The sequence below is a fragment of the Ambystoma mexicanum genome, chromosome 2p (genome assembly GCF_040938575.1).
Source record: "Ambystoma mexicanum isolate Mex_15411 chromosome 2p, UKY_AmexF1_1, whole genome shotgun sequence".
Lineage (NCBI taxonomy): Eukaryota > Metazoa > Chordata > Amphibia > Caudata > Ambystomatidae > Ambystoma > Ambystoma mexicanum.
The window spans coordinates 728,431,114-728,450,087 of NC_090923.1; the positions used below are offsets into that span (position 1 = coordinate 728,431,114).

Genomic DNA, 18,974 nt, shown 5'->3' on the forward strand with positions numbered 1-18,974 from the left:
TTTACCGGTACCGGTATTTTACCGGTACCGGTAAATCCTTACCGCCATCCCTGTAATGAGGCCAACTGTCTACTTTGATGGCCCTATTGACGGCAATAGAATCCTGAATCGATTGAATTTTGTCAGCAAAAAAGGAGCTAATGAGATTACACCTTTCTTGTGAACGCAAAGAATTATTGGGGAACGGAAGATAATTCCTTTAAGTTCTTTCGCAGGCTGGGGCTGAGATGATCCGATCTGCATAATAATGAGATTTCACATTGCGAATAGCTTCCTGGTAAAGAAGCACAGACTGCTTATACTGCCTGGAGGTCAAGTCATAGTCCAGCCTCCATTTACGCTCCAACTGACGACAGCTCTGCTTCATGTTTCTAAGCTCCTCATTAAACCAACCTTCCAACGGCCTATGGCGAATTCTGATGTCCTTAAAAGGTGCGATCACATCTGCAACTTGCGTCATGGCTCCCAGCAGGGCCGAGCAAGGATCCTGTGACTCATTAATAATAAGATCAATAGTGGTCAGCACAAGAAGATTAGAGACAACTAAAGGGGACACCTTTCCCCAGTGTCATCGCCGACCCACAATATTGGGCCTGCGGCTAGTGCTAGAGGTAAAGACAATAGTGTAATGAAGTACAAAATGGTCTGACTAAAGCACTGAAAAAGGGGTAGATACTGCTACAAGCTCTTACTCTTACATCCCGTCCCCTTTACTCCATACTGCATGGGCGTCCCTCGCTAGGGACAGAACCTTTTTCACCTGAAAAAGCCTACTTCCCCTTTAAATTTAGAGCCACGCGGGGCGCGGCCCTGGGAGCATGCGCTCCCCTGACTGTGCCCCGCAGCACCACGCCTCAGTCCCCTTTTCCGCCTCGACGGGAATGGGACGATTTCACCAGCGCTCCTGGGTTTGGCTTTGGCCATGTAATACCAAGCACTCTTCCTCAGATTCTTCTTCTATCTTTTTGTCTTCTTTCTTGTCAATGAGGTACTTGGTCCTACGGCGCAAGCTCCTCCCCGGCGCATGTTGACTTCAGCGGGCTTCAGCAGCTGGCCAGCCTGTGAGGGGCTCTTTCCTACATCCGACCCCCACTCTAGTTCCCTCCGCTGCCTTGGCCCCGACCACAGCTAGGAAGGTTGTACTGCGTGCAACGCACTGACTCCACGCACACTGAAGAACAAGCTAGCTAGGTGGAGGGAGCTCTTCAAAAGGTTGCCTCTCGGGTTCTCGCACCGTCACATGTACCAAGGCTAGTCCAGCTACCGGCCTCTCGACCGAGGGGTCAGCAGATCTTTCTGGACGCAATGCTGAAGGACTGCAAGGTTCTTTTACCGGGTTTACACCCTAGGGGCAACCACCTAGTACCAGCCTAATGTCCGAGTGGGCACCTTCACGCAGCACTACAGGCCACACTACTGAGGGCAATATGCCGTCCAGGCCCCGGCCTGAGGTACAGGGTAGGTCTCATGCTCCACCGCCAAAAGTCTTGGAGGAGGCCGGGCCCACGGAGCCAAGTACCATGACTTCGGCATGTGGCACGCAGCTCGACAAAATGGCTTATGCATCAGACAGCAGATGCCACTCTTAGGAACGGAGCAGGCGGAAGAACGAGTTTCAGGGTGGGACTGGTGTCAACCAGGTACATGGCCTACAGTTTATCCATCAGCAGCGCAGGGCAGGTTCCCCCTGCAACTGGGACAGAGTGTGCTCTTTCCCAGCAGCCTCCAGCCACTCCATCAATATCACCTGCCACCTCTTTAGCCTCTGAAGACAGGTTCTTCGAAAGGCTCCTGGCGCTGATGCGAACCCCTCAGATGGGGGCCATCCTGCAGGAGGCAGTCAGGGACTTTCTCCCTCCGGTCACTCCACCAGCACCCATAGTCATTCCTCCTATTGCTCTGGCGCCACAGCGCAGCCCCTGCTGTCCCTGCCAGCTCCTTCGGTTCAGGCTCCCCTACCTCCCAATGTCCAGGCAGTTCCACACCACCCTCAGCAGCAGCCTCTGGCTCCGGTCTCCACACCGCAGCCCACGGCACCCAGCACCCCTGCACCCACTCAGAACCAGCCGGACACTCTGGTGGACACAGACAAGGAAGAGGACCCTGACATGCTGTTGTCAGCCAAGGCCTTCCACATACAGCTTGCAGGTTTGATGGAATATTTGGGCCTTCCTCAACCAGAGGCAAGTATAGGCCGATGGAGGGCGATCCACTCTTGCTGTCGCCGCCGCTCAAATGTGCTCTTCGGTGATCGCTGCGGCATCACTCTACTCTAGGCCTCAGTCATCCTCAGCCACCTCGCCCTCTGCGCTGTTAGGCAAGGAGGAGAAGACCTTGGAGGCATAAGGTAAGAAACTGTACTCCAACACCTCGCTGTCCCTGCGTCAATCCAATGCAGATGCCATGCAGTTGACGGGAAATAGCGGACTGCCTTCCAGAACTTCCAGTGCAGAGCCAAGCAGGACTTGGAGAACCCAAGTTGGCAGCACAGGACATGAGGGAGTCCATCGGGGTCCACATCAATACCTCTGGCTGGGCCATTTGCATCGCCACGGACAGGAGAAGGACTGCCTGGCTTCGGGCTGCTAAGTTTAACCCTGACATCCAGGAATGCATATTAGACCTTCCATTCGAGGGTAGTGACCTCTTTCACTCTGCCACCAATGAGGAATTAGATGAAAGGAAGACCAGTTTGCAAACTGCAAAGTCTTTATCTATCCTAAACGAAGGTCACTCCCAAGGCGTACACCCAGTCGCATCAACGCTCCGATAAGAGGCGGGCGTTTAGTGGGTTCTGAGGCTTCCAGGAACTGAGGTCAAGGCAGACTGATGGTTCTCTGAGTCAGCACCACTGCAAACAAAGGGGGGAGGGAGGAGGATGAAGGGGCTTTGCCCAGTACCCCTCCTCCGCATCAGCCTCAGAGGGAAAGAAGGCATGACACTTTCTATCGGGTCCACTTGTCTCCGGTGAGGGCCAGGCTTGCCTTTCACGTGCAGTTTTGGCGCCAGAACTGTTCGGACCCCTGGATTCTCCCGGTAGTTTCCTTGGGGTACCGCCTACCGGTCCCTCCCTCTCCTACCTCCTCCCCTCCACTCCCACAGACTGGGACAGCAACTCTGTTGGCGCAAATTCGGTCGTTCGTCGAGAGCCAGGCAGTGGAAGAAGTCCCAGCCTCCCAGAGAGGATTGGGCTTCTTTTCCAGGATTTTCGCCATGCAAAAAAGAACCAGGCTGGCCAGAGAGTTGTGTTGGACCGCTCCACCCTCAACCTCTCCTTCCCTCTGCAAAAATTCAAGATGTCTACTCCAGCACTCATTGCGTAGACAATAAACAGGGGAAACTGGGTGTGTTCCCTGGATCGGAAGACGTGTAGCTAAACGTCCCGATTAGGCAGCCGCATCTTGCTTTCCTGCTCTTCAGGATTCTGGGCTGCCAGCTCCAATACAGGGTGCTACCCTTGGCCTCAACTCAGCCCCCAGGGTATTCACCGGACTCATGAATGCGGTGGCAGCCCTTCTCAGGGCCCAGGGCCACCACGTCTACCTGTACCTGGACGACCAGCTCGTCAGGGTGAGATCTCCAGAGGCAGTACACCACTCTTCCTCCGCACTTATGAACACACTCCACGACCTGGAGTGTACGATCAACCTCAAGAGGTCTCAGCTGCACACTACGCAGAACCTGACCTTCCTGGGACACAAGCTCAAAGAGAGTCTTTCCCTTGGAGAACTATATCTACCCTGCGGCCATCCACCTCCCGGGCTAGTCCAACCTGGAGGCAGACAGGCTCAGCAGACAGGGATCGGACAATGACGAATGGCAATTGAACGACCGCGTACCGCTAGAGTTCTCCAGCAACCAGAGGTGCCTGCAGTTTGCGTCCTCGCAGGGGCAAGGCCCCGGCACGACGCATTCCAGATACAGTGGAACAGCATGACAGCGTATGCCTTCCCTCCCACACCCCTGGTCCACAGGACAATATACAAGATAAAGGAATCTTGTCACCCCAGCGTCATTCTGATAGCTCCGGGGAGGCTAGCGAGACCATGGTTCTCCGAACTCCTGGGCCTCGCGGACAGACCACCCATTCACCTTCCGAGGGGGCCAGCTCCTTTTCTGGCACAGCAAGGGGGCAGGGTCTTCCACCCCGCTCCACAGAAGTTAGCCCTTGCAGCGTGGTTCCTGAACAGGTCACGCTCAAGCACCTGAGCCTCTCGCAGGCTAAACTAGAGTTCTTTCAGGGGGCAAGGAGCAAAGCGACCAGGAGCCAGTCAAAGGTAAATGGGCTAAGTTCTGTCATTGGGCGAACTCTAAGGAGATCATCCCCCTTATGTGCACACTGGATGATGTGCTCTCCTTCTCTGCGCATCTGGCACACTCTGGTGTGCAGGTGGACACATGCCGCACCTATTTGAAAACCATAGGGGTCTGCAGAAATTTCCGAGGAGGGGACCTTTTCCTCTTCCAAGCTGATAGAAGACATTTGGCAGGCCTCTCCAGGCTCTGCCCACCCTTCAAGAAACCACACCCTGTGTGGGACCTCAATGTGGTGCTGGGCATCTCAGCGCACAAGCCCTTCGAGCCAATGGCATCCACGGACATCCGGCTGGTCTCCATAAAGACAACGTTATTAGTGGGCCTCACCACATTTCATAGAGATAAGGTGGTACTGTGGACTCACCCCACGTTCCTACCTAGGCTCCCTCTGCTTTCCATTTAAAAGAGGTGATAGGCTTACTTATGTTTTTTTCTCACACTAGGACGAGGCCAGAGGGTCTTGCACTGTCTGGATGTACGACGCTCTGTGAAATTCTATCTGGACAGGACCAAGGGCATCCGCAAGTCGGACGCACCGTTTGTTACCCTTGGGGAGTCAAGGCCCAGGAACCAGGCCTCCAAGGCCTCTTTTCCACGGTGGAGGGTCTCTGCCATCATGGAGGCCGACGAAAGGCAGCACAGGCCATTGTCAGCCAGCATGCACGCCCACACTGTCAGAGCCAAGGCCACAGCCATTGCATTCCATGGCAGGTACCGGGGAAGGTCATCAGCAGGGCGGCCACCCCATCGGCTTTCTGTAAGCATTACTGTTTGGACGCTGGCTCTGGGTCAGACCTGGTTGTTGGGCCGGCGGTTCTAAGGAATCTATTTGCTTTAGGAGGGTCTCCTCTCCACCCTGGGGCTACATTCAGTTGTAATCGCCCATGCAGCATGGATGAAAGGGGAGGGGATGTATTGTAATTGATAGTTACTCACCGTAGTGACTAAAGTACTCTTTCCCCCATACGTCCCACCATCCTCCCCCGTAATTATAATGGTGTCATTAAGCAATGGTAAATATTGTTGCTGCGCCAATTGGGACTAAGGAGTGGCACTGGGGGGGCGGAGTCAGGGGAGCACAAGCGCCGAGGGTCACGCACCCGCACAAGTCTACATTTAAAGGGGAAGTAAGTTGTTTCTGGTGAAAAAGGTTCTGTCTCCCGTCCCTAGCGAGGAACGCCCATTCAGTATGGCGGAATGAGGACTATGGACTAAGAGTATGTTAGTCACTACGGTGAGTAAATATTAATTTCTCCGATGAGAAAATCAAATCCAGTACATTTCCTCTACAATGAGTGGGCTGGTCATTGCACAAGGTGAGGCCAGCATCAGCCAGTGTGCTAACCATATCTCTTGCTGATATATCAGAGGGTTTATACCACGTCTCACCCTCACCCGGTGTCCCATCTCCACTCCCTGAAGACCCCTCATCCAGGTGATCCTCCCGCACTGGTCCACCCACAAGAACTGGATCCAATAGCGATGGACGTGTCCTGGCTACCTGAATGAAAGATCCACTGGGACTAGGACAGCTTCAGGTGTCTCACAGTGTTAAACATCTCAAAATGTGCAGATTTTAGCATTTTCTCAAGGTCTTTAGCTTCTTTATCTCTTTATCTAAATCACCTAAGACCTCCGTGGAGGAGTTTGTTTATTTAACTGGGTTGTGTCAAATTCTCATTAGGAGGCCGATACAGAACAAGAAAGTTAATGCAACAATTATCATTAAGAATGCATATCATGTGAAGAATTTCACAATTGGCACATTCAATAGAGGCTTCATATACCAGCCAGTCAGATCTAATGATAAAGGCCACGCCTCCTCCACGGTCCTGATCCCCATTTTTGCCAAAAAGTCATATCTGGAAGGAATAGCTAGGCTTAGTTTGGGGCCATTAGAATCTGTAACCCAGGTTTCTGTCAGACACATAGGGCCTCATTACAAGCATGCCGGTTCCGGAAACAACAGTGCCAGTAAGCTTATCGGCACCGTTGTTTCCAGACCAGCAAAGTATAAGTCTCCCCGGCAGGTCTGGCTTGCCGGGTGGAATGTCACCCGCCTGCAGAGTTTCACGGAAGCACTGGCACCGTTAGCAACGGTGCCAGTGCTTCCCTGGTCCACACTCCCATGGAGTCCTATGGAACTCTATGGGATTGGGCAACAACATTTTACCGGCGCCTGACTTCCCGGCCCCCGTGGTTGAAATCTCCCTGTGTTACCGGGAAGTCAGGCGCTGGTAAATCTTTCTGGATCCGGCGGGAACTGCCGGATCCGTAAATTGGCCCATAATGTCCAAATCATTCTCTAAAATATGGTCATTTCAATTAGGGACTGAGTAATTCAGCAGTGTCAACTTAAGGTTGTTTAGGCTTGGTGGAGCATCCTCAGAAAGCATATGCATGCTAAGACAGGTGCCTATGTTGATAGGGGCAGAGTTACTTAAAGCAGAGGTATTGATAGTAGCATTAGCAGAGTCCCCTAGGTACTCCGGGAGAAGATGCAGGGGAGATGAACTCACATTATCCTTAACAAAGTTATCAGGCCCAAAAGAAGGTGAGGACGGTATCAGACCATTGGGCACTAAGGATATAAGTAAGGAAGCAGTATTCGGGTAGGTCTCTAGAATCAAAATGGAATTCGGTGTGACCCTTACCGGGTCGCCCATGGAGGAGCCTAATGGTATCAAAAATATAGGGGTTACCTGTACTCAATCCCAGGTCCTTCAGGTAAAAGGTACAGAATATATGTTACAAAATGGACCAGTGGATTATTGGATGACAAGAAATTCCCTTATTCACTTCTTTGTTCACAGAAACAATTATTTATCACAAAAATACACTCTATGGGCCTCATTACACGGACGGCGGTGGACCAAGGTGCTATCAGCACCTTGGTTCATGCCGGTAAAATACCGGCACCGCCTTGGTGGAAAGGGGAATTAGCGCCCTATTCCAAGGTTGGTGGGACGGTAATTCCCCCTTCCCCCATTGCCCTTCCCCATTCCCATTTTTGCCCCATAGGGCATAATGGGAATGGGGAAGGTGCTAATTACGGCACCGCAAATTGCGGTGCCGTAATTAGCTCCCTGGTCCCTTTGTGGGTTGGTTTTTAACGCCTGCAAAAAGCAGGCGTAAAATTCTCCAACCCGCAAAGGGACCTCGTAGTAAGGCGGTAAGGGTTTACGGGTACCGGTAAAATACCGGTACCCGTCCGTATAATGAGGCCCTATTTGTTTTTACACACAATGGGCCTCATTCCGACCCAGGCGGTAAGGGGTTTACGGCAGCGTAAACAGCGCCGACCCTTACCGCCTGATTCCGAGGTCCCTTAGCGCCATGGAGGATTTAACACCTGCTTTTAGCAGGTGTTAAAATCCATGGCGCTAAGGGACCTTGTTGTTAATTACGCCACCGTAATTTACGGTGGCGTAATTAACGCCTTCCCCACTCCCATTATGCCCTATGGGGCAGAAATGGGAATGGGGAAGGGTAAATGGGGATTGGGGACTTACCGCCCCGGCAACCTCGGAATGGGGCGGTAAGTCCGCCAACCACCATGGCGTAAACATAGTTTACGCCATGGTGGTAAAGGTACGACCCAGGCGGTAACTTACCGCCTGGGTCGGAATGAGGCCCAATAGTTCTAAATACAAATGAAATTATTCACAACAAAATAATAATATAATAAATCTTGGCTCACAAACGTTTCCCTTCCACATTAATACTCATACTCACTCACACAACTGCAATCTATCCTAAATTTGTATACACAAGGTCACACTTCATATATTCCCACTTTGATCACAGTCAATTAATTCACTATTCCGACTCTTTCTTTGATGCAGGTGTCAAATCTCTGTCTATTCTCATTACAAACAGTATTTTAGGTCGACACGTGTTTCGGTTGTCTACATTAGGCGATAGAACTGTTGCCCCTTTGTTGCTTCAACCTTCATCAGGACGTAAAGCAAAAAAAGTTTGTCTTGCTCCAGAAATACTGAGGTGAGCCACATCATCTAAAAAATACACAATAAAAACTTTTGTAATTTCTCTTGTCATCCATATTATTCTGTTCACTCTTATTTTGTCCCAATGAGTCTCCTAATGGTCATGCTCATCACACTCACCTCCTAATTTAATTCTGGAGTGCTTGTAGATGTCGTGGAATAAATCCCATGCAGGTTCCAGATGTATTCTTCTATCATGCACTACAAAATCCTAGATACCTTGGGCATCATCTACCCATTGGTTCTAGATTGAAGACATTTCAATCTTGACCACAAAAATGTTTACTTCTTCCGGGTGTATAGGTTAAGTACTCACATTCAATTCACACGTAAGCAGAGCGGTTCCATATCTTAGTTGTGTTATCAATCTTAGCCAGTGGAATTCACATTCGTCTGATTCCCATCTCCTATGACAGATGAGAAACGTTTAATATATGTGTCCCTATTCTACTATGTAGATATATACCACACACATATTCGTCCACGTACCACTTTCGCAGGAAAACTCCTCCTATTTTTGGGGCGACCTCTGTGCTGTTCTTCCTTATTGCTTACTTCGACACACAACTTGTGTCTAAAGGCTGCAAAACAAGCAGCTCTCATCAATGGTGGGTGGTCATAATTTCGAAAAAAAAAATGTCGACAAAAAAATGTCAAAAAAAAAAATGTCGACTTTCGTTTTTTTAAATTATATATTTATTTTAGGGGTTCGGGAGTTAAAAAAAGGGATAAAATAAAAAAAAGGGGGGGTTGGGGGGGAACCCCCCCATTGCAAAAAAAAAATGCATTGAAAAAAAAAGTTGACATTTTTGTTGTCGAAATTATCACTGTAAACCCTCATCAATATCAGGTTTCCCATTCTGTGTTGCATAACAATTACAGTACAACTTTGTCTAGATGTCATAGAGCGGAAAACGTATTCTCCCTTTTTTCCCCCTAGGTGGACATATTTTGGTTAGCGGCCTCACTTTGCCCAGGTGCTTACTCTGGGAATTCCACATTGGTGTTCAGGTTGTTATGATCACAAATATGTGGTTCTAGAAACCCTTTTGTTCTATTCCCCTTTCCGTATTGTATGTAAAAATAGCGCAATGGCCCCCTATTGTTTAGCCATCCTATAATGGCTGATTCAATTATTTTCGTACATTCTCATGTCTTTATATCACAGGATTCAAGCCCTGTACTCTCGTACAGCATATTTAGTGATCATCTCATTCGATATGCAGCCCAAAATGGTCTCTCCTTACCTTACTAGTTCATCCGTTAGTCACAGCATCCTCCACACTCCTTACTCAATTTGGGCGCATCCTTCCTCGCCCTTTTCCTTGGACCACCTCCCTTTCTAAATTCAGTGCACATAGAAAGGGGACTGGATGCGAATCCTCCATACTGTTTACTTTTTCCACGTTTTTATTTTATTTCTGCGCATATTTCAAGGGAAGTGTTTCTAATGATTTGACCACATCATTGAGTAAGACCAAACCACAGTGAATCACTTGGTATATATATATATAACATTTTCCAGACAGCGGTTGTCATGGTAACCAAGTCAAAACGTAATTCCACAGCTAATGATTTACACGGGATATCCAGTTTTATTTATCCCGAAACATGGTCCACACCAAGTGTTCTCAACCATAGACTGTCTATTTGCAGCTATGGCCATGGACCAATACTCACTCTAATGTAAGCCCAAACCAGAATGAATCCCTCGATGTATATATAACGTTTTCCCGACAATGGTTGTTATAGTAACCACATTGAACCGGAATCCCACGGCTAGTGGTTTATGTAGGACATCAAAGCTTATTCATCATGAAGACTGGTCCACACCAGTACTCTCAGCCATTGACCATCTGTTTCCAGCAGTGGCCATGGACTAGTAATCACTTTGATGTATTAGGTCATGACACACAGTCGTCTGATTTTCTCTCCAGTTGTCATCTATGAAAAACACTCCTGTTGCTTTCTCCATACATTTTCTTTACCATTAAGTGGCTACCTATTCTTCAAGAGGGAGTCAATCTCGTTTTTGAATAGCCAAAAGGACTACCCATTGCTTTCTTATTGGGCATCCAACCCCAGCCACGTGTATATTCTCGTCCCTCGCAATATGTTCTGATTTTCTTATATATAAAAAGCGGGGGAGGGGCATCCTGAATTTTTCTTATGTTTTTCTAGGTGTATATTAACTCCACATAAGGTATCATCGTGGGGCATCCCCCTATCTCCCCTTTAGGATAAGGTTATTGCACTCCACTGCCACATTTAGTCCTCGTCGTACTGTATCCAGAGTGTATATCCAGCATTGCTCTATCCGATGAAGTGTTGTTGCCATATCTCAACCTCTCATCTTTGGTTTGATGGATTGCAATACAAACCACTTGATGTCTGTATCTTTATTGTTCAGCTGCAAAAAATGGTCCACCAATGGTTTATCCATCACTTTATTACGTATGCACGACCTGTGTTCCGATGTCCTCTGTCTCACCTCACGGGTGGTTTTTCCAATATATATCAGGTCGCACAGGCATTTAATGATGTAAATCAAATTTTTTGACCGACAATTAGTGTGATTTCTGAGTTCCCAACTTATCGTCCCATGTTTGAATTCATGCATTGTTTCAGTCATAGGGCATGCAACACAATTCCCACATTTGTGGTGACCAATTATAGGGGGTAAGCCCCACTGATTAAGGAAAGACTGATCTCTTCCCATCTTCTTACATGTGTGTACCAACTTTTGTTTGAGATTTTGACTTCTTTTAAAAGCAAACATATGTTTCTTTGAGCGACTACCCAGTTGTTTAATCAGGTTCCAGTTCCGGTTAATGATCTTCTTTATTTCACTGCTTACCGGATTAAACTTGCCTCCTTGTTTGTGTTCATTTTTTGTAGGTCAAAAAATTTGATTTACATAATTAAATGCCTGTGCAACCTGATATACATTGGAAAAACCACCTGTGAGGTGAGACAGAGGATATCTGAACACAATCCATCAAACCAAAGATGAGAGGTGGAGATATGGCAACAACATTTCATCGGATAGAGCAACGTAGGATATACACTCTGTATGCAGTACGTCGGGGACTAAATGTGGCTGTGGAGTGGAATAACCTTAGTTTAAAGGGAAGGTAGGGGGATGCCCCAGGATGATAACTGATGTGGAGTTAATGTACACCTAGAAAAACATAAGAAAAATTCAGGATGCCCCTCCCCCGCTTTTTATATTTAAGTAAATCAGAACATATTGCGAGGGAAGAGAATATACAAGTGGCTGGGTTTGGATGCCCAATAAGAAAGCACTGGGGTATTCCTTTTGTCTATTCAAAAAGGAGATTGACTCCCATTTGAGGAATAGGTAGCCACTTAATGGTAAAGAAAATGCATGGAGAAGGCAACAGGAGTGTTTCTCATACATGACGACTGGAGAGAAAATAAGACGACTGTGTGTCATGACCTAATATATTAGAGTGATTACTAGTCCATGGCCACTGCTGGAAACAGATCGTCAATAGCTGAGAGTACTGGTGTGAACCAGGCTTCTTGATGAATAAGCGTTGATGTCCTACATAAACCACTAGCCGTGGGATTCCGGTTCTATGTGGTTACTATGGCAATCATTGTTGGGAAATAGGTATATATACCTCGAGGGATTCATTCTGGTTTGGGCTATTAGAGTGAGTATTGGTCCATGGCCATAGCTGCAAATAGACAGTCTATGGTTGAGAACACTTGGTGTGGACCATGTTTTGGGATAAATAAAACTGTAAATCATTAGCTGTGGAATTACGTTTTGACTTGGTTACCATGACAACCGCTGTCTGGAAAATGTTATATATATATACCAAGTGATTCACTGTGGTTTGGTCTTACTCAATGATGTGGTCAAATCATTAGAAACACTTCCCTTGATATATGCGTGGAAATAAAATAACGTAGAAAAAAGGTAACCATTATTTCGATTTGCATCCAGTCCCATTTCCATGTCCTCTGAATTTAGAAAGAGAGGTGGTCCAAGGAAAAGGGCGATAACGGATGCGCCCGGATTGAGCAAGGAGTGTGAAGGACATCGCGAGTAACGGATTAACTAGTAAGGTAAAGAGAGACCATTTTGGGCTACATATCGAACGAGATGATCGATGTATATACTATATGAGAGTACAGGGCTTGAATCCTGTGATATAAGACATGACAACGTATGAAAATAATTGAATCAGCCATTAAGTGATGGCTAAACAATAGGGGGCCATTGCTCTATTTTTACATACAATATGGAAAGGGGAATAGAACTGAAGTGTTGTAAGACTGAGATTCTCCTCATCGGCATACCCGCTCCCTTCTTCCCTGTAGCTCTCTGGTCAGCCTCTCTTGGCCCTCTCCGTGCTCCCACCTGCAAGGCTAAAAACCTCATGGTCATCTTCGACTCCACACTCTCCTTCTCTCCTCACATCTCTGACGTCTCTAAGAAGTCCCACTACCAGCTGCACCTCCTCAGAGGTATTCTTCCTTTCCTCTTCTTCCCCCAGTAGCTCACTGTCTCCAGAGCTCTAGTTCTCTCTAGGCTGGACTATTGTAACAGCCTCTTTCTAAATCTGCCTGCTTCTACTCTCTGCCCTCTGCAACTTATCCAGAACAGGACTGCGAGACTTGTCCTTGGCCTCAAGCCCAGGGATTGTGTCTCTCCAGGACTGAAATCTCTGCACTGGCTCCCCGTGGCTGCAAGGATTAAGTTCAAAACCCTCTGCATCGTTCACAAGGCCTTCTGGGGGCTGGGGCCTCAATACCTTCAACTCTCTCTTCCTAAATATCTTCCTTCTTGAGCTCTTCGCTCATCCGCCTCCAACTCTCTCAGGGTCAGTCGATTCTCCAAGCAACAAGTTGGTGGTAGATCTCTTTCTTTAGCTGGTGCCTCCCTCTGGAACAGCCTCCCTGCCTTCCTTAAACTTGAGGAGAACCATCTCCGGTTCCGGAAGCACCTCAAAACCTTTCTCTTTGCTTCTGCTTTTTCTCCTCCTCTCTGCTGACCTCCTGGCTGTAACCGGAACTGCACTGGCTACCTGGATACCCTCTGACCTCGGCCCCAGGCCTTCCCCTGCCAGCGTCGCACACCTGCACAGCCCACCTGGCAACCCCTGCACTTGGGGACTTTTCTGTATCCATACAGTCCCCCTACCAGCCCTTAACACCTAATGATGCCTGCACTTACCCATGCACTTGCCACTTGCTGGCTGTTTACTTACTATTGTTATCATCTTTCTCATGTACTGCACTGTCCCTGCCCCCTTCCCACGCACTTGCGCGATCTGAATGACACCTGGCCTAGTAGGATCATTGTCCGTCCTTCCTTTGTTCCCCTCCCTTGCCTCGTCACGCCTTGAAACACTTGTGTATATGTGCGTTATAAATGCCATGTCATATCATAACCACATATTTGTGATCATAACGACCTGAACACCAATGTGGAATTCCCAGTATAAGCACCAGGGCAAAGTAAAGCCGCTAACCAAAATATGTCCACCTATGGGAAAAAAAGGTGGATACGTTTTCCGCTATATGACATCTACACTAGGTTGTACCGTAATTGTTATGCAACATGGAATGGGAAACCTGATATTGATGAGAGCTGCTTGTTTTGCAGCCTTTAGACACAAGTTGTTTGTTGAAGTAAGCAATAATGATAATAATGATGTATTATTTATATAGCGCCTTAATACAAAGCGCTTTACAGAGCAGAGCACATATGTACATACAATATAACCCAACCGAAATTGGTACTCATTTATCGACCTCGGAAGGATGAACGGCTGAGTTGGCCTTGCCGGGATTCGAACCTGCGACCTGCAGATAACGCTCAGATCACAGCAGCAAGCGCTCAACCCGCTGAGCTATCTTACCGGCTTTAATAAGGAAGAACAGCACAGAGGTCGCCCCAAAAATACAATGAGTCTTCCTGCAAAAGCGGTACGTAGACGAATATGTGTCTGGTATATACATAGATAGTAGAATAAGGACACATAAACTAAAAGTTTCTCATCTGTCTTGGAGATTGAAATCAGACGAATGTGAATTCCACTGGCTAAGATTGATAACACAACTAAGATCTGGGACCGCGCTGCTTATGTTTCAATTGAATGTGAATACTTAACCTATGTACCCGGAAGTAGTAAACATTTTTGTGGTCAAGGTTGAAATGTCTTGAATCTAGAACCAATGGGTTATTGACGCCCAGGTATCTTGGATTTGCAGGGTATGATAGAAGAATACATCTATATATGAGAACCTGCATGGGATTTATTCCACAACATCTACACGCAATACAGAATAAAATTAGGAGGTGAGTGTGATGAGCATGACCATTAGGAGAGTCATTAGGACACAATAATAGTGAACAGAATTATATGGATGACAAGAGAAATGACAAAAGTTTTTATTGTGTATTTTTTGATAATGTGGCTCACCCAAGTATTTCTGGAGCAAGACACAACACATTCTTTTGCTCTAGTCCTGATGAAGGTTGAAGCAACAAAGGGGCAACAACCGAAACACGTGTCAACCTAAAATACTGTTTGTAATGAGAATAGACAGAGATTTGACACCTGCATCAAAGAAAGGGTCGGAATAGTGAATTAATTGACTGTGGTCAACGTGGCAATATATGAAGTGTCACCTTGTGTATAAAAATGTACAATAGATTTCAGATGCATGAGTATGAATGTGGAAGGGAAAAATGTTTGTGAGACAAGATTTATTATATTATTATTTTGTTGTGAATAATTTAATTTGTATTTAGAACTATTGTGTGTAAAAATAAATAGAGTGTATTTTTGTAATAAATAATTGTTTCTCAGAACAAAGAAGTGAATAAGGGAATTTCTTGTCATCCAATAATACACTAGTCCATTTTGTAACATATGTTCGGAGCCTAATGGTAGTTGCCTGTTGCTCTATACCTAACAAGGAGGCATCCAATTTCATTTGAGAGATATGACATTCCACAAGTCTCACACGCCACAGTTTTTGGGCTGCTAGCAGTGCTAGGCCATAAAGACCCAGCATATGGAAACTGAGGCACAATAACCATATACTAGTGACACGACAGACACGAGGTTCGCTTTGCCAAGAAATCTGATTTATTTCAAAGTATGCTCAGTCGGCCGACTGGGGTCTAACATCTCGCAACGTGTGTATCCAGACCTCGTGAGACGCAAGAGAGTGAGCAACGCTCAAGCAACAATATATATATATACATAACCTGTAATCTTTGAAGGCAATTCAAACTGCCCATAATATATCTTTTAGGCTAGGGTTTGGTGATTGACAATCATGACAATTATGACACATTGTGACAAGTTTCTATTCAGTCTAAATATACTTATTCTAGCAACAGTTGCAGAGACAGCTTTTTGTTATGGAGAATGTAAAGCTCTTAGTTCAGCAAGAATATCATGTTCGTGAGAGAGACACATTCCTTAGCACGTTATCTATCTGTTTCTATTCATGAACCAAGGGTCAGACAGTTCTGAGGCAGAAAATACCAGTCTCCGCGAAGGAGTACCGCGGACGGAATATAATTCATGTTTTAACTGCCTATTGCTACAGCTTTTGTAAGACAGGCCGGCACCTGGGCCGCTGATTAGATGCAGTTTCTGCTTGCCTCCAAGGACTTTGTGAGGGAGGAAAATAATGTATTTCTGTATCGTTTGGCATTCGTTTGGCATTCCTGTTTGGGTTGGTCTTTCAACATGCAGACCGTGGCCTCGCACCGTGCATGAGCTTGAAACATAGAATACATTTGCAAAGCCTTTTGACAGCAAGGAAAAAAGCAAATGGCAGATATTTTCACAAAATGGACGCCCTCTAGTTACATTGACGATTCTGTGTTTGCGATGTTTGTCACACGATGCGATTGGTTTCCGGCCAACATAATATACATACTATGCATACTATAGGGTTGTTTCTGGACTAACAAACCCTCCTTTTGGCTGTAAGCCAAGAGCATCATGCATACATCGCATCTTCATCTGACCACATACTTAAGATATGCATACTACTATAATCGTCATCAGAAATATTGATTGCCGATGTGACGAGAATCCGATGTTAGGTCCGTTTCTCTAATGAAAAATAGACACTAGCCCACTACCTTGCCAAGAGGGAATGGGTTGCAGAGACTAATCAGGTTACTATCCGTTGAAGATGAATAGCATGTCTGAAAACCACAAAGAGAGCTGGGACTCTCTTGTTCTTGCTGCCAAGCACTATCGCCAGCAAACTGGAAATGACGTTGTTTTAATTAGAGCCAACAAGCCAAAACTTCAATCTACATTTGCCTATACATCCCATGGCAGTGGTCACCTTTCTGATGCTGCCCAGCAAGACCACTGTGCTCGTTAACCCTGTCTCCATCAGACAGGTGAGCAAAGGGGCAGCATCAACAGACGAAGACTCCTACTCAAGGAGTTTTCTCTCAATCTATGGCAGAGCTCACTTCTCTTCTGTGGAGGAGCATCCCAAGCCTGATGGCTGCCTTTCTGGTAACACAGTGGAGCCTGAAGTCACGCTGGATGAATCTGATGAAGACGATGTTAATGAGACGTAACTGTCAAAGACTGGAGATCTGGAGAACCCTAGCGATTCAACTGGGATGTTTGTGATGGACGAAGATTCTACCATCCAGGGATGTGAGCCCTTTTTCGAATCTGACCAAGAGGAAAGCACAGACGATGGCAGCCTGACCTTGGGAATGTACCACCTCAGCCTGCATACCAGCAGTATGCCAAGTCCCTGCCAGTGGCTGTGCCAATCTGGGGATTTAAAGAGCAAAGTCACAACCACAAATCTTCAGATGAGGAGAGTGGGAAGGTCCCATCGCCAGAATTGGAGTGGATAACTGCCAGCATGCGTGCGCTTGCTGTAGGCAACGCACAGTTGTTCGGCGACCTCCCACGACCTCGGCTGAACACTGGTGACCTACCATGACCACGATTAAGTACTGCCGACCGCCCACGGCCTCGTGTGAGCACTGGTGACTTTCAGAAGAAAACCTATCGGAAGCTTTGAAGCTTACATGACTCTCTTGAACACTAAACCCATTGACAACTTCCCTCTTCTCACCCAGCCCATCTCCCCTGAAAGATACTCAGCAGATGAAGCTCAATGTCTGACATGGCTTGCTGTTAATTGGTGGGAGACAATTGTCTTTGCTTACTTTTTAAATGTATTTTACTTTTTTCTTTTCATTCAGCGGTGAGTGGTAATAATTACTACCATCCCAGTGTGTGTGGACCGGGTATGAGAAGCCCCTACTGAGTTTTGAGACATTTACTATTATAATTTGTAATCATTATTCCTCAATAAATAGAGGAATGGATTGCTATTTGTCAGTTCTTTCACTGTGAACGTCCACCACACATCTCAAATGCTGCTTTGTACTGTGGCTTTTGGGCAGCACAATTCCACCTCCACTGGGTGGGCCTGGCTTGCTAGAATCTTCTGACAAGCTCCTCCAAAGATTTGTTTATGCCTCTGCAGTCCCTGGCTTTAACCCTGCAGTCCCTGGCTTTAACCCCTGTATTGTGTAGCACATGTGGCCAGAGGCTTGGGAGAGAAGCAGCTGCACTCCCCTCTTACTGCACATGGGGCAGTCTCTGCTCATCTTGAATGACTGTGTTATGATTGGATGGTAGTTTCAGGGTTTGAAGATGGCAGGAGGAATGTGGTAGTAACTACTTGGCCTTGAATAAGGGCAGTACAGTTTACCCTATTTCTAAGATTTGCAAGACACCCTGTCTTGCAGCTGTGGGAAACTTTGCTGTGGTGACTTTCATGTCAGTCTTGGTTGTATAACTTGCTCCCCTTTTTAAATAGTTGTTGACTGCCTGAAAATCCTTGTCTACTGTTCGAAAAGGCGGATACAATCAATTGCTAGTTCACTGCTTGTCTAATGTCCTCGCAGTCTACAAACTGCATTATTAGTAACACATCTAGTTAGCTGACCTAACCAATGTTCTTCTGCAACCTGGGTGGTTGGCCTTGACGTTTGCAGGGAACCACTAAGACCATGGCTTTTGCTGGAATATTTGGCAGGTTCCATTTCCTGTGAAATCTGAATTCTCTCCAAATGCTTTTCCTACCATCTTTCTTATTCTTGGCTCAAATGAGAATATCTGAACCAGCCTTTTCATCACTGCCCCCTCATCCCTGCAATCTCCTTTACGGCTGGAAAGGGATGTGTGCAATCACAAATTATTGTGGTCTATTTTAATTGTGCCCCATTCTTCGGCTGTTAACTTTGGTTCTGTAGATCCAGGACCCAACTGGTACCTTGACACCACTATGCGTTCCACTCTCTTCATCACTCAACACTACACTGTGCTTCCACAGATGCATTTCCTTTTACTGTGCTGCAGCATCTAATTTCTAGGTTGATGGGCCCAGTTAACACCCTGCCCTGCAAACACTTTGATTGTGCACCTAGACAACGCACCCTCAGCACCTCTATACTGCTGTATCGCCCGCTACACCCCATCAGGTGTTGCAGGTATTTTGTATCTCACAGCTTCACTTGATGACATGGTTGACCTCTCTTCAGAGGCTCTGAGGACATTAACCCACACCCTTTACCTTTAAATGTCTGAATTGGATGCA

At 46.7% G+C, this 18,974-nt stretch overlaps 1 pseudogene; it reads left to right on the forward strand.

Moving 5' to 3' along the window:
* The first annotated feature begins 16,478 nt into the window (after positions 1–16,478).
* LOC138565926 (proline-rich AKT1 substrate 1-like) lies at positions 16,479–17,759 on the forward strand (annotated as a pseudogene).
* The last annotated feature ends 1,215 nt before the right edge of the window (positions 17,760–18,974 follow it).